Here is a 23,910-nt window from a genome sequence, read left to right on the forward strand (position 1 = left end):
TTTTTATGCTCGTGCGTGCAAACTGTACTTGGATCAAGGTAATTCGATTAGTTACTTAAAAGCGTTGAAGTTATCGTCAGCTAATTTCTATTGCTTATAAAATGCAATTTATCTTTTATAAGGATATAAAATACGCAATGGAGTAAGAGTTCTCATTATTAGCAAAACAAACGAACAAAGAGATGCCGTCGGCTCCCAGTTCACCTTCACACATTCATTTATGCTTCTTTTCCTACCAATGCTACCAACAGTACCCGTGATCCTACTACTTAGCACGACTTTTGTGTACTTTACCAAAACTACTAAACCACAGTTTAGGTAGTGCACAACTCTAGTGAATACTCATCATGTTACAGTATTAAATGTTATAGTTTTATGAGCATTAATTGCGTCTGTGGAAGTATCATACAGTGAATCCTGGGGAAAGTCAAGTAAATATTCCTGGTTTCATTTATATGAAAGGTAAAGTCGTGAAAGTGAAGACATTTCTGGCTAGATTAACATTCGTGGAGGTCCTGTTTTGCCACAAAAGCTATCAGAAACATGTCGAATGACTGCTGTATTGCACACCAACGGTAGATGAACACGCAATGAAGCAGGCAGTCATAATGTTTCGTATCATCAGCGTAACTGCTTTACTTGTGCCTCTACAGATTGTATGGCAACCATATACAACTGAATTCTTGGTTCCTATTTCCACAAGTAAGAGAGGGTGAAGAACATTCACTGAAGCAACGTAGCTTTCGGTATCTCTTCCAAAGCAAGAAACGCGATTTTGAATCTCTTCCAAAGTTAGAAACGCAATTACCTTTCCATAAACACGCCGGCGAACACGTCGAACGAACAAGTGACCCTGGTTGAATGTCAGGCGCAGAGGCCCTCTTTTTTCTCGGTACTGCTTTAGCTTTTTTGTGATTTCCCCGTGTGACCGTGTGGGTCTATGACTGTTTCCCCCATTACCCCAGTTGCTATAAAACTTTCATTTGTGTCAACTATGGCTTCGCCACAGGAACAGGTTTCGCTGTCCGATCTTGTCCGTTTTCAGGCTCAGCAAATGACGCAGCTGCTTGCTGCCATAAATGGACTGGTCACACTACAAACTGCAGCTACTTCGGCGCCTCCGACGGCGCCGCCATTCCATGCTTTCAATCCTGACACTGAACGCTGGCCAGAATACATCGCCCAGCTCGAGGCATACTTCGCAGCTTACAACGTACTAGGTACAGAGCGGCTTGCCTTTTTCGTTGCCAACGCGGGTGTTGTGTTGTACCGTATGCTCGTGAAATTGTTTCCCACCACCCGTCCAGAAACTAAAACTTTCGACGAAGTGACTGATGCTGTGAACTCCCACTTCCGTGACAGTGTGAATGTGGTAGCTGCACGTTACAAATTCTTTCGTCTCCGGCGTGGCCCTACTCAGTCTAATAAATCTTGGTTAGTGGACCTTCAGGGACGAACTTCTGATTTTGATTTTAATTGCTCGTGTGGACGCTCATATGCGGATATGATGATTAGAGATGCGCAGAATGTGGCGGATCACCGCATCCGCGAACAAATCCTCAGATTTAAAAACCCGTCTTTCCAGTAAGTAGTGGAGTTGCTATACAGACACGATACATTAGACACGGCTACTTCCGCGTTCGACGTGACCCCGGGTGTGTGTACTGTCACCGCGGCACAACACGGGCCCTTCCGCCCGGTCCTAGCCCAGCCAGCCACGCCGCGCCCCTCGCGCGCCAGTAAACACGTCTCAAACCAGGCACCCACTAAGACACTGAAAGCATGTCCGAACTGCTTTCGTGCCCACCCCTGGTTTCACTTACATGGAAGGTAAAGTCGCGAAGGTGAAGAGATTTCTGGCTAGATTAATACACTCCTGGAAATTGAAATAAGAACACCGTGAATTCATTGTCCCAGGAAGGGGAAACTTTATTGACACATTCCTGGGGTCAGATACATCACACGATCACACTGACAGAACCACAGGCACATAGACACAGGCAACAGAGCATGCACAATGTCGGCACTAGTACAGTGTATATCCACCTTTCGCAGCAATGCAGGCTGCTATTCTCCCATCGAGACGATCGTAGAGATGCTGGATGTAGTCCTGTGGAACGGCTTGCCATGCCATTTCCACCTGGCGCCTCAGTTGGACCAGCGTTCGTGCTGGACGTGCAGACCGCGTGAGACGACGCTTCATCCAGTCCCAAACATGCTCAATGGGGGACAGATCCGGAGATCTTGCTGGCCAGGGTAGTTGACTTACACCTTCTAGAGCACGTTGGGTGGCACGGGATACATGCGGACGTGCATTGTCCTGTTGGAACAGCAAGTTCCCTTGCCGGTCTAGGAATGGTAGAACGATGGGTTCGATGACGGTTTGGATGTACCGTGCACTATTCAGTGTCCCCTCGACGATCACCAGTGGTGTACGGCCAGTGTAGGAGATCGCTCCCCACACCATGATGCCGGGTGTTGGCCCTGTGTGCCTCGGTCGTATGCAGTCCTGATTGTGGCGCTCACCTGCACGGCGCCAAACACGCATACGACCATCATTGGCACCAAGGCAGAAGCGACTCTCATCGCTGAAGACGACACGTCTCCATTCGTCGCTCCATTCACGCCCATCGCGACACCACTGGAGGCGGGCTGCACGATGTTGGGGCGTGAGCGGAAGACGGCCTAACGGTGTGCGGGACCGTAGCCCAGCTTCATGGAGACGGTTGCGAATGGTCCTCGCCGATACCCCAGGAGGAACAGTGTCCCTAATTTGCTGGGAAGTGGCGGTGCGGTCCCCTACGGCACTGCGTAGGATCCTACGGTCTTGGCGTGCATCCGTGCGTCGCTGCGGTCCGGTCCCAGGTCGACGGGCACGTGCACCTTCCGCCGACCACTGGCGACAACATCGATGTACTGTGGAGACCTCACGCCCCACGTGTTGAGCAATTCGGCGGTACGTCCACCCGGCCTCCCGCATGCCCACTATACGCCCTCGCTCAAAGTCCGTCAACTGCACATACGGTTCACGTCCACGCTGTCGCGGCATGCTACCAGTGTTAAAGACTGCGATGGAGCTCCGTATGCCACGGCAAACTGGCTGACACTGACGGCGGCGGTGCACAAATGCTGCGCAGCTAGCGCCATTCGACGGCCAACACCGCGGTTCCTGGTGTGTCCGCTGTGCCGTGCGTGTGATCATTGCTTGTACAGCCCTCTCGCAGTGTCCGGAGCAAGTATGGTGGGTCTGACACACCGGTGTCAATGTGTTCTTTTTTCCATTTCCAGGAGTGTATTAGTGGAGGTCCTGTTTCGCCACACAAGATACTAGAAACATGTCGAATCACTGCTCTATTGCATACCATTGGTAGACGAATACGCAATGAAGCAGACGGTCATAATGTTTTGTATCATCAGCGTAACTGCTTCAGTTATGCCTCTACAGATTTTATGGGAACCATATACCACTGAATTCTTAGTTCCTATTTCGAGTTGTAACTTCCACACGTAATTGAGGGTCAAGAACATTTACTGGCGCTACGTAGCTTTCGGTATCTCTTCCAAAAAAGAACACAACGGGACTCCGACGTGCTGTCCTCGTCTCGTTAGTAGGCCCACATCTCACTCCACGGCTACTCTCTGCTTAGTTTCAACAGGAAGTTATCACGAAAGGTGTACTCATTTCTCCGGCTGATCTGCTAGACGTTTTATTTTGTCAATCGGCAAATGATTTTTTTTTCTCAATCAAGTGGCATCACTTCTGTTTCATCTGTGATCGGTATCTCTTAAGTGTGATTTTTGTCATCATCTATGACTTAGACTGGCGCAGCACAACAATATTACATGGTTTAAGACAAGTGGTTTCTATCGCAACTTCAAACAGCGTTCACTTGAATAACTTTAATCACCGGTTTCGAACGCAATATGACCCATCTTCACGTAAAAAATAAAATGCAGGAGGGGATGGTAGTTGTCACAAGCATCGGCAGGTGTGTGTCTTAAAAGTAAGAAAACTGTTGTTCATAACGCTGTGCAACTAACAATTTCGTAAAATCTAAGTGTTGTGTACGACTTTGTGCATAACAGTAATGAGAGGTGGGCTAGAGAGTGGTGCAGTAACTGTCGTCATAGAGAAGTTGGACAGGAGCAGAAATGATTAGCGAACAAGTTAACACAGTAAACAAAACATACAATTAACTTATGCGTACGAAGATTCAGTACAAATAATGCAGCAAGAATTAGAGTTCAGCTCATACAATTGCAACTGGCATTATGCTCACTGTACTAAGAACGGGCCGGCCGCGGTGGCCGAGCGGTTCTAGGCGCTTCAGTCCGGAACCGCGCGACTGTTACGGTCGCAGGTTTGAATCCTGCCTCGGGCATGGATGTGTGCGATGTCCTTAGGTTAGTTAGGTTTAAGTAGTTCTAAGTTCTAGGGGACTGGTGACCTCAGATGTTGAGTCCCATAGTGCTCAGAGCCATTTGAACCATTTGAACTAAGAACGAACGGTGGTGCCGTAGTGATGAGGCTCCAAATGTAAGTGGCTTGTGCACTACCTTCAAAATATATCCAGCTTTGTGATGTTTGAGAAACGAGTGAATGGTTTGTTGTCAGCTGACCACACATAGTGAATGTAGAATATGTAATTATCTTTGATACAGTCCTCTGGTCACCTTTGGCGCAACAAGAGAAAGGAAGTCTTCCAAAGCACTGGAGGACCTGAAGGGTGGCTGACCAATACGGTAACAGGATCTTCCCCCACTTCTGAGGAAGTGTGGGGTGCACTGGTGAACGGCCATGTTCCGACACTCCGTCGCCGGTCCTGAAGTTGAAACACCTATTTTCAGTGTGCTCCGTAAAATCAAAGAATATGGGAATGGTATGAATGTGCAATATTTAAGAATAGCTAGAAATAATAATTTCCCTTTTCAGAATTTCGACGAGAAATTTTTGTCGGGAGATTCGTATAAAGGTAGGCAGGTAAAACTCTTGGGGAACTTAGTATTCTTTGGTAGTGGCGAACGGTCACAATGAAACGACGTGTGGTAATTTTAAGCTGCCGTAGCCAACGTAATGTGCTTGGCGGAGCGTAGCCTTTACCACTACTTGTCTCGTGTTCCACTCGCAAACAGAGCGAGGGAAAAACGACTGTCTGTACACCTCCGTATGAGCGGTAATTTCTCGTATCTTATCTTCGTGATCTTATGCGCGATGTATGCTGACGGAAGCACGACAGACAGATTGAAATACCGGTTCTCTAAATTTTACCAGTAGTGTTTGCTGAAAAGAACGCCGCCTTCCATCCAGGGATTCCCATTTTAAGTTTTGTTCGAACCTACCAGCAACAAATCTAGCAGCTCTTCTCTGAATTGATTTGATGTCTTCCTTCAACCTGATATGGTACGGACTCCAAACACTCGAGCAGCACCCAAGAATAGGTCTCACCATCGTTCTATATGCGGTCTCCTTTACAGGTGAACCACTCTTTCCTAAATTTCTCTCAATAAACAGAAGTCGATCATTTGCTTTCCCTACCATAATTTACACATGCTGGTTCCATCTCATAGCGAACTAATCAAAGACGGTATCCCAAGACCACGGATGCATACGCCATCCTCATTAGGGGTGCTAAAAGACAACATCTGACGGCAATTTCTCACCATACTTCCTGATGTGCTGTACAGTGCTGCTCACGACATTACCCCTCGACTACAGGTACTGTTGATGAGTGACGGTAGATATGCTGAGTATTTGTTGTAAAGAACTTCGTCTTTGCTAAAAAATCAATTATTATGCTACTTATTGCCTTTGTATCATGTAAAGCACCACCTGTTGGTCATTTTATACACTTTTTTGTCGTTTCAGTAAAATCCCATGTCATTTAAATAATGTGTGTCAAATTTTTCTCGCTACCGAGATTACTGTGTGAAGTATTAAATTTTCAAAAATTAAGGGACTTTTGGGTCACTCTATCGGAATCGGGAATTACGAACATCAGGGAAATGACATGGAAGGACTAAATTCCGTAACTAACATAATTTACCCTTATGACGACAAACTTTTTTTAAAGTAACAACAGGTCCCCATTAAGGATAACGGGTAGGAAAATTCAAAGTTAATTTATCACGTTCAGTTTAAGGACATGAAGGCGCTCAAAATGTGAATGACACAGTCACTGAATAATAATAATAACTTAATAGAAGTTGATCGTCGTTGTTTATTTTTTTTATCATTTGTTGACAGAATCCTAATCGTAACCGGTAAGCGTTGTCCTTGTATTGTTGCACCATCTGTAGTTTGTATGGATGAAATTTTAAATCAAGGTGAATAATTCTGCGAACACTCTCCCGGGACAATCCAACAACTGGTGCTTGCTTACGAACTGAACGCCGTGGGTTCCGTAAGACAGACTCGCGTACAGCATCAATGTTTGCTGGAGAACGCACATTTCTTGGTCGTCCTGTTGGTTTCTTCTTGAGGGGAGATCCAGTCTCTTCAAAGTTATTAATCCAACATTCTCTCGAGTGCTTCGACAGAACGGCATCATAACGACCCAAATTGCAAACTCCCTCTGCGCCGCTACCAAACCATCATTGTTTTCATAAAACATTTTTATGGCTAACGCATGCTGTTGTCCGTTCCACTGATCCATGATTACTAAAATGGCGGACTCTTTACTCGCTGTCACGAACACGCAGTGCTGTCACCTGTCCATTGCTGCCACTACTCATTTCAAACATTCCCGTTATTCTGTTTATTCTGTGTCACCCTGTAATAAAATTCAGAAACAAAATGAGTATGATGGGCAAACATCTATTAGGCGCACTATGAATGTAGTGGTGTGGACATGTTGGGAATGTGGATATCACGTGGAGCGTGCAAGGGATAAGTCCCTGCAGACCCACTATCCTCTGTGCCCGCGGTGGCTCAGATGGATAGAGCGTCTGCCAGGTAAGCAGGAGATCCCGGGTTCTAGTCCCGGTCGGGGCACACATTTTCAACATGTCCCCAATGAAGTACATCAACGCCTGTTTGCAGCTAGGGTGTCCATTTAATTATCATTTCATTTCTAGCAAAGCTGCATGGTCATCCACGGTAACTGTTCTTTCGGGAACAAATACTACCGTCATATACGAGGTGTGGCTAGAAAAAAACCGGACTAGTACTGGTGAAACAATAAAACGAATGCAATAAGGCTGAAAGTCGCGTGGCCTGTCACGTGACTCTCGCTCCGCCTACTGCTCGAGTTTCATCTGCCTCCTGCACTCAGTCTGCCCGTGGCGTCTGTTTTAAGTAGTTGACGTTTTGTCTGTGCGTCGGAAAATGTTGAGTGTACAGAAAGAACAGCGTGTTAACATCAAATTTTGTTTCAAACTAGGAAAATCTGCAAGTGAAACGTTTGTAATGTTACAACAAGTGTACGGCGACGATTGTTTATCGCGAACACAAGTGTTTGAATGGTTTAAACGATTTAAAGATGGCCGCGAAGACACCAGTGATGACACTCGCACTGGCAGACCATTGTCAGCAAAAACTGATGCAAACATTGAAAAAATCGGTAAACTTGTTCGACAAGATCGCCGTTTAACAATCAGAGCAGTGTCTGAGTTAACAGGAGTTGACAAGGAAAGTGTTAGGCAGATTCTTCATGAAAGTTTCAACATGAACAAAGTGTGTTCAAAAATGGTTCCAAAGTGTCTCACAATTGAACAGAAGGAACGCCGAAGAATGATTTGTTCTGACATCCTGGAAAACATTGAAAGTGATCCCACCTTCTTACAAAATGTTATTACTTGCGATGAATCGTGGTTTTTTACTTACGATCCCGAAACTAAACGCCAATCGCAGCATTGGAAAACTCCTGGTTCTCCACGACACAAAAAAAGCACGAATGTCAAAATCGAAATTCAAGGCAATGATGATTTTTTTTTTTTTGACATCAAAGGGATTGTGCACATTGATTGGGTACCAGAGGGACAAACAGTGAATCAGCATTACTACATTAGCGTCCTGGCTACCCTACGTGAGCGAGTACGGAGAAAACGGAACGATTTGTGGAGAAAAAAGTCATGGATCCTTCACCAAGACAATGCCCCAGCTCACAGTGCGTTATCAGTGAAGACGTTTTTGGCAAAACACAACATTCCCATCTTAGATCATCCACCCTACTCACCTGATTTGGCCCCCTGTGACTTTTTTCTTTTCCCTAAAGTCAAGTCAGCTTTGAAAGGAACTAGATTTGAGACTGTTGAAGCAGTAAAAGAAAAAGCGACGGAAGTAATGTATGGACTTAACGAAAATGATCTGCTGCATTGCTATGAACAGTGGAAAATTCGTATGGAGCGGTGTAGAGACCGAGGAGGAGAGTACATTGAAGGAGATAACATGAAATTGTAAATAATTGTAAATAAATGTTTTTTCCAGCATCAGTCCGGTTTTTTTCTAGCCGCACCTCGTATAATTCAGAAACAGTTTGTTCTCCCGCATAAAACAATTTAAAAAAACACAAAATTAAAAAAACTAGATAATTCATAGGCCTCTGATATAATTATGCATGAAAGCTGAACACATTACATAGCCATAACAACATTAACCATGGAATTTTTTTTTGTTTGTTTGTAACGGAAAAAGAAGCCGACGCTTTCCGACGACTTCGGGCGTCGCGTAAATGACGTAAGGAGTAACGTTTGTTTGGGATGACTCCAGCTACATATTGGAAAATGTAAACTGCTAATATCTGCTGAAACACTACTTAAAATGCGCCTAACTTCTCTTAAGAGAGACACACGGAACCAGATCCAGACCGACAAAATGTCAGAGTTTGTTCAGGGATATTTCCTGAACGTCTTTAAGGGACCCATGGTCGCCGGTGGCTCCTTACAGACTAAGGAAGCAGTAATGATTTATTCAGTTTGTCACCTCACTTACCTTTATTTATGGGAAAACGCCTTCAAGAGAGTGAAAAAGCCTGTGATACGACAACACAAAACACACAGTAATGCAAGAAACCTCAAACAGATAGAAAAATAGTGCAATGGCATTGCCATCGATTTGACAAAATTTCAACATAGCGCGGATGTGCCGCTCTTCCATTGCATTCTACATCTACATACATACTCCGCTAGCCACTAAGTGGTGTGTGGCGGAGGGCGGTATTCGCATCAAAGTCATATTCCCCCCCCCCCCCCCTCCGTTCCACTCGCGGATAGCGCGAGGGAAAAACGACTGTCTGAACGCCTCAGTACGAGCATTCAGTTAATTCATACAGAAGGAGCATTTCGTCAAATTCACCATCAGTGTCCTTCCGTTCTGCTGTTTGTCACTGTTGACGAACGACTGGCTAATCCGGAAAAGGAAAACGCTGCAGAGGCGAGAAAGGACGTAGTCAAGATTTTGACAAAGGGTGGGCTGGGGTCCGATTGTTTTTCATTTATTTTGAAAATTTCCATACATAACAATAAACCGTTGTATTAGAAATTGATCTCTGAGTTTCCACCAAGGGCAGATACAGTCTCACTACTTAGGAATGCTACATACATTGCCAATCACAAGAAACAGTCAAGCTCCAGTCTCCTTTGGCGATCGAAGCTCGTTTTACACTTTCCTTCTTTCATTCTGGATTTGACCTGAAAAAGTGAGCGCTGATTTTTGGTACATCATGATTGTTACCGACAGGGCTTTTGGAATAAAGAGATCTCTGTTCGACATAGAAGCTAGAGTAATTTTTGGTGGCGAAAATGCAAAGGATTTGGAACTATTCAACTTTTAACTTCCCCAAATTTCCTCATTTACGTATGCATCTATCGCTTCTTGCAATGTAATAAAGGTCATTTTCTGCATTAAAGAATATCCCAGCAGATACGTGCGTGAACCTAAATGAGGAGCATCTTGATAGCAACTTATTTATCGTATGGTTTTTTCTCGGAAGACATGCTTGACTCGCCTTGAAAGCAGCTATTTTCATTTACGCGGTGGGGCTGCATCTTTAAGGGAATTGGAATCGGTCAAGAAATAAAGATGTTCGGAAGAAATTAGCTGTGGCCTATAATAAGGCACCAATCCCGGCATTTGCCTAAACTAAAACTGAAAAAGGTTGCCGTCTGATGGATTCAAACCACATCACCTCCCGAATCCATGGATTCTAGATCAGCGGCTCAACACTCAGAGCTAACCGAAGCCGATAGAGAATTTGGAAAAACTGTGTGTTGTAAATTGTTTTAAACTAAAGTAGAATGCATCACAACAAGATATTGAATTCTGACATTGCATATTTTCCTCTAATTGTTCTTGGTTAGCCATATGAGACTATTGCGAGCGTATTTTAAGATTTAATTGTGCATGGAATTGCTGGCTTCAGTTATTAAAAGTATTAGAAGAAAGTAAATAGGTGCTGGACGAAAGGGGGAGGTAAGGATGAAGGGCGCTGTCGGCACAGACGAAATCAAGCAGCCAGCTGAAAAAAATCTTTCAGGAACGAATGAACTATAGAATGTGCTGTCATCACATATCCCATCCGCTCTCCACAAATCCCTCCCAATCGTTCCGTAGCGAAACTGGTTATTACAACTGTGTACCGCCGGGTGACCACAATGGGCGGCATTTTGTCATTCGGCTACAAATAATATAATAATGAGAAAATTTTTTAAAGAAAAGCAACCAAGTGGGCGATATTTTTGTTGATCAATGCGATTTCTGGCGACACAGTCAGAGCCAAATCTATTTTATGTACTGGTTTTAATTTAATGTTATTTTTTTGTCATATTTACAGCCTTGTGAACTACTCACATATTGCAACCTCAAAGTTCTACCATCTTCCAAATAACGACTGCAGTGGGTGAAGAAAACAGTTCCAAGGGGTTGTACTTCGTGAGATTACAGACCGTGTATTTATACAAAGTCTTGTGAAAACAACCCTATTGAGAATGCATCTAATTATATCGCCCCAAAAGAACTCTGCTTACTTCCGAATTGTGTGGAACAAAACATCCATGAATGAAGGTTGGTTGGTTGGCTGGAGAGGGGACTAAGCTACGCGGTCATGAGTCCTATCTTTGAATGAAATAGTCTCCTAAACGTGTAAATCTCACGCAATTCTATTAATAATCCCGTAAACGATGAAGGTTTAGGCTTTACTTCTCTACACGTATCCCCTGTAGTTAACAAAACTCGATGCTTCTACTCATGATAGTGTGGTAATATGACTGAGTACAATGTAAACATAGCCTATGTGGTCTGACAACTGCTACATTCAATTTTACCCTCGCCGCAAAGCTTGCACCAATAGCGAATAAGTAGCTTTAATCCTGAATGAGATTTTCACTCTGCAGCGGAGTGTGCGCTGATATAAAAGTTCCTGGCAGGTTAAAACTGTGTGCCGGACCGAGACTCGAACTCGGGAACTTCGCCTTTCGCGGGAAAGTGCTCTACCATCTGAGCCACCCAAGCACGACTCACGACCCGTCCTCACAGCTTTAATTCCGCCAGTACCTCGTCTCCTACCTTCCAAACTTCACAGAAGCTCTCCTGCGAACCTTGCAGAACTACCACTCCTGGAAAAAAGGATGTTGCGGAGACATGGCTCAGCCACAGCCTAGGCGAAAGGCAGAGGTCCCGAGTTCGAGTCTCAATCCCGCACACAGGTTTAATCTGCCAGAAAGTTTCATATCAGCGCACACTCCGCTGCAGAGTGAAAATATCTCATTCTGGAAACATCCCCTAGGCTGTAGCTAAGTCATGTCTCCGCAACATCCTTTGTTCCAGGAGTGCTAGGTTCGCTGAAGAGCTTCTGTGAAGTTTGGAATTAAAGAACGGGGCGTGAGTTGTGCTTGTGTAGCTCAGATGGTGGAGCACTTGCCCGCGAAGGGCAAAGGTCCCGAGTTCGGGTCTCGGTCCGGCTCACAGTTTTAATCTGCCAGGAAGTTTCAGCTTTAATCCTATTGGTTGGTGGCCAGAAACTAATGGCGGACACCGCGATTTACGTATGCGAACATATCACACAATAAACTATGCCTTCTCACTTTTTATTTAATACTACACTCACATTTATAACACTTCCCTCCAAAAGGCACACAAAAATACATGCGAATGCAGCAGCGTTAACTTAAAATGGAATATAGTTGAAGTGAAAGAAAATTGCTTAGAAATAATGGCACGTCAACAATACCTACAATGAAAGCTAACAGTTCAATGAGAGCTTGTAGTTTTCTTACCATAGGCAAAGTTAAACAACATTGTGGTTTTAAAATGGAATTGAAGTGAAGTGAATTTAGAAGTTCATCCGCTGAATTACTGTTTAGTCTTTCAATAAGGAGAGCGCAAAGGATTGCATCTTATCTTTCCGTTGCTGATGTGTTGAGATGACGACATTGTGTTGTGATGTTGATGTTACAGCAGCTCGTCGGTACAGGCGGAGTGTTGGTTCAGCTCCGTTGATTGAGTGAAGACTGCTGATGATCTTATCATGTAGAAAATGATCTCCATCCAGCGAAGTTGACGTCAGTGGCGTTTTACAGGCCACTGACAGATTTTGTGACATGATTTCACGTCTATCATACACGAGATTTGCAGTAACGCTGTCCGCTACACAGTTTTAAAGTTTTCCGGTAGCGGAATTACAGTTCATTTGTTATGCGAAAACCACGACCGCGAAATCACCACGCTTGGCGGGAATCAGCACGTTCATAGCACACAATTTTTAACACGCCTGAGGCACAGTTAGTAATTATTTACTCTGTTCTCAGTCACAATGCGAACATACATCGAAGTTCTGAAACTTGCAGAGTGCACGCGATACAGTCAAAGCGAACACATTTCACCTCAAAACCCGTAACCACAATGTCGTCCATACACGGCTGTATTGTCGTAGTTACACGACCCAGTTCAGTTGGCGGTTTTACACAGTCCAGCTTCTCTGTCCACGATAAACATTTTCAGAATCCGGTACGGAAAGAACAGGAACATATATCACCATTAACGAGTTTCGTTTGCACCCATTCGAAAGAAAACAAACACAGACATCACACCACACATGTTCGCGCCTCTTCCATCTAACACAGACTCTCTACACACGCTCTTCGACCGTGACTATCGATATTCCCAGATCGCTCTCGCTGTATTTACACAGTATCTCAGTATTTTTAATTGTACAAACTATTTTAATCACAATAAACATTTTCAGCGAATGATAAGCAAAGAGTACTTTACCTACTTAATAAACAAGAGACGTATTTACTCATGTAAAAATATTAATTTCCAAAACATATTATCTCTAACGAACACAGGAAAAACAAACACTACGCTATATCATCCCAAATATACATATACATATGGAATAGAAAGAAGGAAAAGAAAGGAAGAGAAAAAAAAATGTTATTTCCCGCAATTCGCAATGCCTTCATAAGTACCAACATTAAACAGCTATAGATACGTAGTTAGGCTGTTATAGTAGTGCGTACATACTTTTAACTTATCACAGTGCTATCGGACGAACGAAAATCCGTTTTCCTCTTCTTTCTTGTTAAAAAGTTAAACAAATTTGGAAACTTTCACAGGAGCACACAGCACATAAGCAATAAATTGTAGCACTTAACTTTAAATTCAACTGCAAGTAAGAATTGCAGGAAAAAAAACTGAGCTCAAGCAAGGCCAACAATTGGTCTTGAGCGATAAAATAGGGATAGGTGATAGCAAAAACAGTGCTTTAGATATAGAGATAGTTTAAATATATCGTTGACCTTGATGAATATCCTTTTTTCATCGCGTGATTGAAAGCCAAATTATCTTCCAATTTCACTACACACTAACTAGGTCTTGTGTAATTTCATTTAGGTGATAGGGGGATCCGGACTCCCTCGAACCCCCTCCCTCCCTTTGGCTGCGTCCTTGAGCCAAGCAGTACTGAATGCAGTCTCGAAGTCGATTAGTAATGTGCCATTCATTGTTGTCAGCAACAAGTCATATGAGGGAATGTAAGAAGTGCTTCCAAACAGGACACAGTGCGTACCGTTGATATTAGAAGTGTTTCAGTGCAATACAGACACAAATGTAAATGAGGCAAGGAAACAAACTAAATGTCATTATTCTGCAATGAGCCACGAGCGACCACATGTCCTTTACGCCAAAATAATCAGAAAATATTCCGGAATAACCTTCCGAAATTTTGCCAGTGGAGCTCTGGCTCAGCATGTATGTATATACCGCATGTCCCTCCTAAGAGGCCGGCCGGAGTGGCCGAGCGGTTCTAGGCGCTACAGTCCGGAGCCGCACGACCGCTACGGTCGCGGGTTCGAGTCCTGCCTCGGGCATGGATGTGTGTGATGTCCTTAGATTAGTTCGGTTTAAGAAGTTCTAAGTTCTAGGGGACTGATGACCTCAGCAGTTAAGTCCCATAGTGCTCAGAGCCATCCCTCCTAAGAATCGTGAGGCTCTTTGCCTACGGTGTTTCAGCAAGTACAAGGTGATTCAAAAAGAATACCACAACTTTAAAAATGTGTATTTAATGAAAGAAACATAATATAACTTTCTGTTATACATCATTACAAAGAGTATTTAAAAAGGTTTTTTTCACTCAAAAACAAGTTCAGAGATGTTCAATATGGCCCCCTCCAGACACTCGAGCAATATCAACCCGATACTCCAACTCGTTCCACACTCTCTGTAGCATATCAGGCGTAACAGTTTGGATAGCTGCTGTTATTTCTCGTTTCAAATCATCAATGGTGGCTGGGAGAGGTGGCCGAAACACCATATCCTTAACATACCATTTGAGCAAGGATAAAATCACAGAAATCGATTCTTTTAATCTTATCAGCTGCAGACAGTGCTTGAACCAATTTCAGACGATAAGGTTTCATAACTAACCTTTTTCGTAGGACTCTCCATACAGTTGATTGTGGAATTTGCAGCTCTCTGCTAGCTCTGCGAGTCGATTTTCCTGGCCTGCGAACAAATGCTTGCTGGATGCGTGCTACATTTTCATCACTCGTTCTCGGCCGTCCAGAACTTTTCCCTTAGCACAAACACCCATTCTCTGTAAACTGTTTATACCAACGTTTAATACACCACCTATCAGGAGGTTTAACACCATACTTCGTTCAAAATGCACGCTGAACAACTGTCGTCGATTCACTTCTGCTGTACTCAATAACACAAAAAGCTTTCAGTTGAGCGGTCGCCATCTTAGCATCAACTGACGCTGACGCCTAGTCAACAGCGCCTCAAGCGAACAAATTTACAACTAAATGAAACTTTATAGCTCCCTTAATTCGCCGACAGATAGTGCTTAGCTCTGCCTTTTGTCGTTGCAGAGTTTTACATTCCTAAAGTTGTGGTATTCTTTTTGAATCACCCTGTATTTTACAGCATATATCTAGAGTCTGTCCAAACAGATCCTGCTCATCACGTCCTTGATGCGACGCCCAGTGCCGACGAAAAGCGTCGGTTTGGTTCCCGTTACAAATAAAATTAGTTTCAAAGCGAAATTTTACGTGTCTACTCGATAGATCAGCCACAAATTAGTCTTGTGCAACACACGATTTATCGATATGTATTAACGGGGACAGTAAAACAGGAATAATAACTAGTATTCCAGCAGCCAAAGAAATGGAGGTGTGAACTTTCGACACTGACTGCCACTCGTGCTGGTACAACGTCAGGAAAATCGTTAAACAAACGTAGGCGGAAGATCCCTAGACAGAAAACAAAAAACGGTACGTCAACAAATGGGCACAAAAGCTTCAAATACTTTGTTACAGCAATGACCTTCTATCTAGATTAATTTATTCCATGTATATGTTTCATTTACAGCATGAAATTGCCAATGAGGAACCAGTTTGCAGCTGCACACACAATTTGTATGTGCAGAATCACATTTGTGTAGTGTTACAATTTACAATATAATAGGAGTTTGATAACCTGCTCTTGCTCAAAGTGCATTTATTAAGATTCTGATGCAGTGACCCCCTTCTGGTAACATTTATCTTACAAGGAAGACAATTGACACTGATGTATACATGTCAGCGCATCATTAGAGTATGCCAAAGAGAAATCAGTAATTGAGGCAATGCTTCATTCAATAAGGCGTTCTCAGAAGGGTAAACGCTCGACATACATTCGGTAAACCATTTTAATTGAACACACATATCCCTGATTTCATTCTTTAAATATCTTAATCCTACCAACGAGAAGCACTGAGAATTGAAGAACTGCTAATATGTGGCCAATGTAATAGATCGAAAACGTAAAAGAGGATAGCACCAGTGAAAGAATAGTCAAGTCCCTTTTCGCCAATGCTACATCTTTCTGTGTTCCATCTAACTCGTACCATCACATTTAAAGTATTGCTCATTTCTCTAGAATCCTGTATATCGCCTTCTGGTGGGACGATATCTTCTGATAAACAGATTGACATACTTGTTCTAGCACAGGCATATGTATGAGTGAGCTGGTAATGCTAGATCATCGGCTCAGTTTAAGAGAGATTGCAATCCCATTGTTGTTGTGGTCTTCAGTCCTGAGACTGGTTTGATGCAGCTCTCCATGCTACTCTATCCTGTGCAAGCTTCTTCATCTCCCAGTACCTACTGCAACCTACATCCTTCTGAATCTGCTTAGTGTATTCATCTCTTGGTCTCCCTCTACGATTTTTACCCTCCACGCTGCCCTCCAATGCTAAATTTGTGATCCCTTGATGCCTCAAAACATGTCCTACCAACCGATCCCTTCTTCTAGTCAAGTTGTGCCACAAACTTCTCTTCTCCCCAATCCTATTCAATACCTCCTCATTAGTAACGTGATCTACCCACCTTATCTTCAGCATTCTTCTGTAGCACCACATTTCGAAAGCTTCTATTCTCTTCTTGTCCAAACTGGTTATCGTCCATGTTTCACTTCCATACATGGCTACACTCCATACAAATACTTTCAGAAACGACTTCCTGACACTTAAATCTATACTCGATGTTAACAAATTTCTCTTCTTCAGAAACGATTTCCTTGCCATTGCCAGTCTACATTTTATATCCTCTCTACTTCGACTATCATCCCATATGGTGTAATAATTATACATTAGTTATATTAAACATTGAAAGATTGTTCATCTAGATATCAGGTGATCAGATTGCACCTAGGCGTCAATTGACGAGGTTTAACTATGAAATAATTGCAATTTTCACAAATATGCTTTGAAAATATTGTTGATAAAATATCATATCTGTGCCTGTAGATATCGAGTTACTCTTGGATGTATCAAAATCAAGCTACATATGATACCATTAGATATACATGGAGAGCTTTGAAGTCGTTATAGGTTGTCATATTGTTTGTGATTTTATATAAAGGAAAACTGGGTAAAGAATTTTTATTAAATGACATAAAACGGTTTATAAATAAATGATGTTTTATGAATGTTGCACATGATTTGCAGACAGTTTTTTTTAAAAAAAACGTGAAATACTGACTTGACTTACACGTTATCATAATATTTTAGTCATATGTAATAATATGGAATAGTAGATCGATGCCTTAATGTAACTGAGATGATTATATCGATTCGTACTACCACTGCGCTATCTGATCTATTTATGTATTACTAAGAACTGCAAAAAGCGATGATCTTGGGAGTTGACGATTTATTCAGTTTTCAGAACTGCTGAAAGGGATGCACGGAATGGCAGTACTAAATACGATTCTGCTGACGAATACTCTGAGGGTACCAGCCCAGTATACGGCGGCAGCATTCGAAGAAACACTGGGTGCCCATCACAATAGCGGTACGTTCTTGATGGCGTGAGCCGGACTTACTCTTACGCGACACGTCAGCCGGAGCGAACTCTTGGGTCGGCGGCGGGCGCAGTTCGTTCTCTAGACTATTGCCTGACATTACTTGTCCGACGACCTCGGACCCGGTTCTCCTGAAATTGCGCTCGCCCTCAATTTGGCAAAGTGCTGCTCTGAAGAGGTCAGGGAGTGGGCACCGCAGCTCGTCCTGTTTTAAGCGACCTCTGGTCAGGCCGTTGCCTTGGAAATAAGAACACGGTACCTCTTCTCCGCGCCTAAACGACGACCAAGCTGTCTGGGGCTCAGGGTCGATTTTGCAAGCTTTAATTTCTACGGCAGTCGACTACTAACAACCAACGCTAAATCATTCACACGTTGAAGCGATTAGGGAATAAGCGCTTCGTACCACGCAATAATATCCCGACAACCTGCAACCAAATCTTACAATTCGACAGTGTAAATCTCGCTAACAATCACTGCGAAGTGTGAAGTTCATGAACATTGTTACTGCGAATAAAACCGTTCTAGTTCATTCCACTAATGAATTACATAAAGCATCAATCACTGTACTTTATAGCTGCCTGCAACAGCTAACAGTAGTAAAGTTCGCGATGTTACAAATTATTCAGGCACTGAAACCCGACCTGGGATTCTGAGTCCGAAAAATGCTAAGCGCCGAAAGTATTCCAAGTTCTCATGTACCTCGAAATATTCTAACAAGGGAACCTCCCCATCGCACCCCCCTCAGAATTAGTTATACGTTGGTACGGTGGATAGGCCTTGAAAAACTGAACACAGATCAATCGAGAAAACAGGAAGAAGTTGTATGGAACTATGAAAAAATAAGCAAAATATACAAACTGAGTAGTCCATGTGTAAGATAGGCAACATCCAGGTTGGTGTAAACCCATGAGCGCCGTGGTCCAGTGGTTGGCGTGTACAGCTGCGGAACGATAGGTCGTTGGTTCAAGTCTTCCCTCGGGAGAAAATTTTAATTTTTTATTTTCAGATAATTATCAAAGTTCAGGCACTCACATATAATCAACTTCGCTCTCCAAAATTCCAGGACATGTTCAGATTTGCTTGGTCATATGCAGGATTTGACGGTCTACACACTGAAAAATTTGAAAACGTTAAAAACATATGTTTTGACAGAGCACAGACAAAACTGTGCGACTGTGCACAAACTCTTATGTTTTCACACTTTTTTGGGAGTGATTATCACATCCACAAGAAAACCTAAATTGTGCAAGGTAGAAGAATCTTTTTACCCATTCACCAAGTGTACAAGTTAGGTGGGTCGACAACATATTCCTGTCATGTGACGCACATGCCGTCACCAGTGTCGTATAGAATATATCAGACGTGTTTTCCTGTGGAGGAATCGGTTGACCTATGACCTTGCAATCAAATGTTTTCGGTTTCCATTGGACAGGCACGTCCTTTCGGCTACTAATCGCACGGTTTTGCGGTGCGGTCGCAAAACACAGACACTAAACTTATTACAGTGAACAGAGACGTCAATGAACGAACGGACAGATCATAACTTTGCAAAAATAAAGAATGTAAACTTTTCACTCTAGGGAAGATTTGAACCAAGAACCTCTCGTTGCGCAGTTGCTCACACTAACCACGGGACCACTGCGCTCCTGAACTCAGATTCTCCTAGATGTTGCGTATCTTGCACATGGACTACTCAGTTTGTATATTTTGCTTAGTTTTTTCATAGTTCCATACAACTTCTTCCTGTTTTCTCGATTGATCTGTGTTCAGTTTTTCAAGGCCTATCCACTGTGCCAACTTATAACTAAATCTGAGGGGGGTGCGATGGGGAGGTTCCCTTGTAAGTATGAATAACGCTCCGAAGCCTAAGCAGATGTCTGGCCACATAATACTTCCAAAATTCTGAGCAAATCAGTCAATCGCAGACAAAAGACCCTTGACTTTGCTCTGAATGCGCATGCAAAAGCTCGGACACATGACCACTACGCTACTCACCATATAGTCTTACAGCCTGACCAACATTCGTGAAAACTTGACAAAGTATAACATTTACACAAACCGTAGCAGACATTAAATACCCTTGCTCATGTTACAATATTCAACTGTAAACCTAGCGACAGAAACGGACTTCAGAAACTTCATGTGCCAAATCCAGAATTGCTGTTAAACTAGTCAAAATAATGGCTTTACACCACTTGGTGCTGCAGTTCTTCGTAGTCAAAATGACAACTTTAATACATTAAAACAGCGAAAAATCACTAAATAGACGTAGGAATCAATCATATTATTGGCTGGGATTCTCATGCTGGCGTTAATTATTTGCGATCACGTTGAGAAATTTTGGTTTGGACCAATTTCTTTATACAGTACTCTGAAAATCTTAAGGGAAAGATTGACAAAGTAACATAAGTTTGTAAAAATGAATGAAATTGTGTGAGACCTCGCAGTAGTGCACAGAAGCCTAGTCGTCATATAGTCCTGAGGTCAGCAAAACTTTTTTTTGGCCATCAGTGTTTTGACTGGTTTAATGTGTACGGCCACGAATTCCTCTCCTATGCATCCTCTTCATCTGAGGGTAGCACTTGCAACCTACGTCCTCAATTCTTTGCTGATGCATTCCAGTCTCTGTCTTCCACTGCAGTTTTTACCCTCTTCATCTCCCTCTACTACCATGGAAGTTATTCACTGATGTCTTAACAGGTGTCTTACCATCCCACCTTTTCTTCTTGTCAGTGTTTCCCATATATTGCTTTCTTTGCTCATGCTTCGGAGATCCTCACTCCTTATCTTATTAGTGCACCTAATGTTATATCCTAGCCAGTAATGCCAACCGAGCCCGCTGCCAAAAAGGTTGGCAGCATCAAAGTCCGGACGCCGTCCGCATAAGCAGCGCCAGCGATATAGGAAATCGCCGCAAGTCTGCGCGCGCCACCGCTGGCTTCTGGCTTCTTAAGCGCTGGAGTCGCGAGCGCTAGGACAGTTCTGTATTCGCCGCTCAGTTGTAGACTCGCCACCGAATTGTGTACTTGATAGTCAGTTGTGTGTTCATCGCAGCAGAGTTGTTGTTTGTCGTCAGCCGACGCTGACCAAGCCGCTCCGACTCGAACTAGACAGATTTCTGTAGACCATGTTCACCACTGTGTTCTGTATCGTCGTTAATAAAGATAAGTACCGACTTTCATTTAATCCGAGTGTTTGGGTTTTCATCTTTCTGTTCACTGTTCCAGCGGACCGGTCGGCCCGCTATTAAAAGTGTGGCGGGGACTTCGTAGGCCGTTTCTACAGCGAAGTGTTGTCGCTACGAAGGCCGTCACAAAACTGGCGACGAGGACTTCCGAACTCGTGTGCAGGGCTGGTTTAACTTGTTTCTGGTTATACTAATTATAGCGATAAAATTTTGGGGGCTGGTTTAATTTGTGTTCACTATGTCTGCCGAATTACAACAGTTGATCTTGTTACAGAGTCAGCAAATACAAAGTCTGGTGGAAGCAATCACCAAACAAGCGGCTAATCCTCCAACACAAAAGGAACAAGCACAGGCAGCACCGCCTTTCCGTGCTTTGGATGCATCACGAGAAGAATGGCAAGAATATTTCGCGCAGTTGCAGGCGCACATGACAGTCTACAAAATCACAGGTAATGAGCGGCAGCTTTATTTAATTTCCACTGCAGGCGTGGAAGTCTATAGACTACTTTGTAAGTTGTTCCCGGAATCCAAGCCAGAAGCTTTAGACTATGACGTTGTTGTTACCAAGCTTGCTGAGTATTTCGAGTCGCGAGTTCATGTGGCAGCGGCCAGATTCAAGTTCTTCAGATTAAAGAAACTGCCACATCAATCTAATAAACAGTGGTTAACAGATTTACGGGGCCTCACCCGTCAGTGCCGATTTAATTGTGTGTGTGGAGCTTCCTACAGTGATGTCATGTTACAAGTCGCTATTACTCAAAACATTGCAGATTCTCGTATTCGTGCTGCTATCTTAAAGTTGCCTGACCCGTCATTAGAGACTGTGATGAACATTATTGAAGCCCAAGATACTTTTGACTATGCTGAGTGTGAGTTAGATCAGCCATGTATTTCTCAAATTCCCTGTGCTAAGCAAGTTATGTCACGCCCGCGGCCCCACCGGCAGAGTCAGACTGTAAACACTAGCCGGCCGCGTCATGTTAAACACGTTCGTCAAAAATGGTTCAAATGGCTCTGAGCACTATGGGACTTAACTTCTAAGGTCATCAGTCCCCTAGAACTTAGAACTACTTAAACCTAACTAACCTAAGGACATCACACACATCCATGCCCGAGGCAGGATTCGAACCTGCGACCGTAGCGGCCACGCGGTTCCAGACTGTAGCGCCTTTAACCGCTTGGCCACACTGGCCGGCCAAACACGTTCGTCAGCCGCGTGTGCAAAATGATAGAGTTAAGTCTTGCCCTAAGTGTGTTCTTGCTCATCCTCGTGAACGTTGCCCGTTAAGAAACGCGGTTTGTCACTTTTGTCAAAGGAAAGGACACATCCAGACTGTTTGTTTGCGTAAACGCAAGAACAATTCTAGTGCTGCCCAGCCCATGGATATTCATGTTCTTCAAAGCCAGCCCGCCCAGGAGGTCGGGTTTAAAGACTCTTCCACGGTTCGTGTGGGTAATAAACTTGTTCGCAATAAGCCACCCACCCGACCCTCTGCTATGCGACCCAAGCGTAATTCAAAAGCTGTAACACATAATGTACAGACTGCAAGTGAAGCGGGAGTTGTTGTTCCACCCGCCCAACCCACGAGTTGTCGTAAGCAGCGAACACGCGCTAAACGCGCTGATTTTGTGTCTTCCGCCTCCACTGCTCCGATCCAGAGGCAGTGTAATAAACTATTTGTGAAGCTACGCATCCAGGACAAGACCTTCAATTTTCAATTAGACACTGGTGCGTCTGTGACTCTCATAAATAGTGCTACGTATGCGGCTATCGGCCGCCCTAAACTTTCAGCGGCAAAACATTCTTTGGCTACTTATAGTGGCGAACACATTCCTGTGTTAGGTGTATGTAGCGTGCCGGCCACATTCCGGGGCAACACAAAAACAGTTTCATTCACAGTGCTCCGCGCTACAGACACTGTAAACATTTTCGGATTAGACTGTTTTGACTTGTTTGGCCTGTCTATCCAAGACAATGTGTTGCAACTTAATTCTGTTGTTGTTCCTCAAGACAGCATAACCGATTTGTGTAAACGATACAGTGACATATTTAAAGACGAACTCGGTTGTGCTGCGAACTTTGCCGCTCATATTACGTTAAAAGATAATGCTCAGCCTCGATTTTTTCGTGCTCGTCCAGTGCCTCACGCCCTCCGGGCACCTGTAGAAGATGAACTTCGTCGTTGGCAAAACGACGGTGTTATTCAACCCGTTTCAGCGAGCCAGTGGGCTTCTCCCTTAGTTATTATAAAGAAACCGTCTGGCAAGTTACGTTTGTATGCTGATTTTAAGTCGACAGTTAATCCTCAGACTGTCATTGATTCTTTTCCTTTACCTAGACCGGACGAGCTGATGGATAAGTTAGGGGAAGCTCGTTTCTTTTCCAAAATTGATCTCCGTGAAGCATATTTGCAATTGCCCCTCGACGAGCAATCACAACAGTATTTTGTCATAAACACGTCGTTGGGGTTGTTCCGTTTTCTGCGTTTGCCTTTTGGTTGTGCGTCAGCTCCAGCTGTTTTTCAGCGTTTTTTGTCACAACTTCTGGCTAATGTGCCATCGTGTTGCAACTATTTAGACGATATTGTTGTGTCCGGTCGGACGCCTGCTGAACATTTCCGTAATTTGGAGTGTTTGTTTACAGTGTTGTCTCAGGCAGGCCTACGTTGCAACATCGATAAATGTTCATTTTTCCTTACGGAGTTGGAGTATCTGGGACATGTTATTAATGCTCAAGGCATTCATCCCTCCCAGTCACATTTAGCAGCTATTCGTGATTTGCCCGCCCCTCGCAATCTGCATGAATTGCAAGCAGTTCTTGGCAAATTGACATATTATATTAGGTTTATACCTAATGCATCACAGATTGCTGCACCGTTGCATCGTCTCCGCCGTAAGAATGTTCCGTTTGTGTGGTCAGCTGATTGCCAATCAGCCTTTCAGC

The 23,910-nt window shown here is 43.6% G+C and overlaps 1 non-coding gene across 1 annotated transcript; it reads left to right on the forward strand.

The window, feature by feature from the left end:
- The first annotated feature begins 6,916 nt into the window (after positions 1-6,916).
- Positions 6,917-6,991, forward strand: Trnat-ggu (transfer RNA threonine (anticodon GGU)). Its single transcript has one exon. It is a non-coding gene; the product is annotated as a tRNA-Thr (tRNA).
- The last annotated feature ends 16,919 nt before the right edge of the window (positions 6,992-23,910 follow it).

This window comes from Schistocerca nitens, chromosome 2 (assembly GCF_023898315.1).
Source record: "Schistocerca nitens isolate TAMUIC-IGC-003100 chromosome 2, iqSchNite1.1, whole genome shotgun sequence".
Lineage (NCBI taxonomy): Eukaryota > Metazoa > Arthropoda > Insecta > Orthoptera > Acrididae > Schistocerca > Schistocerca nitens.